This window comes from Octopus bimaculoides, chromosome 11 (genome assembly GCF_001194135.2).
Source record: "Octopus bimaculoides isolate UCB-OBI-ISO-001 chromosome 11, ASM119413v2, whole genome shotgun sequence".
Taxonomy (NCBI): domain Eukaryota; kingdom Metazoa; phylum Mollusca; class Cephalopoda; order Octopoda; family Octopodidae; genus Octopus; species Octopus bimaculoides.
In genome coordinates, this window is record NC_068991.1 from 62,110,417 (window position 1) to 62,111,213 (window position 797).

The window sequence follows — 797 nt, forward strand, 5'->3', positions numbered from 1 at the left end:
CTCCACACATATATGCATACATGCACATATACATGTGTGTGTGTGTGTGTGTGTGTGTGTGTGTGTGTGTGTGTGAGTGTGTGTGTATGTGTGTGTGTGTGTGTGCAAATATACTGAAGTGCAGACGTGGCTGTGCTGTAAGAAGTTTGCTTTCCAAGCACCTGGCTCCTGATTCACTCTCAGTGCATGGTACCTTGGGAAAGTACCCTCTAATATAGCCCCGGGCTAAGCAAAGCCTTGCGAGTGGATTTGGTAGACTGAAACTGAAAGAAACACGTCGTATGCACATACACACACCCGCACGCGCGTGTATACGTATATAAATATGTATACATACGACGGGCGTCCACGCAGTTTCCGTCTACCAAATTCACTCGCAAGGCATCGGTCAGCTCGGGATTATGGGGCTGTAGCAGAAAGTACTTGCCTAAACAGCTGCGAGTAACAGGATTGAACCCGAAGCACCATAGTCGCAAAGTGAGCTTGTTATAACTATTGCAGAGTTGTACCTCGCATTTGGCCAACAGAAATAAACAAACAACAACAATAATAATGCTTCGCTGTACAATCAATATTGTTAGATCCATTATCGACTCTATCAGCCTTTAATTGATCCACATAAATAATTCTTAACTCACATAACCCTTGTTCTTACCATTGAGTAATTCAAAGAATGTGAAAGTCTTTGAAATGACTTATGAATCTGCTTAAGCTTGGATAATCGAAAATGGTGAAAGGAAATTAGAAAACCTCAAAGAGGATAAATCGATTGTTATGACGATATATATATGTATGTA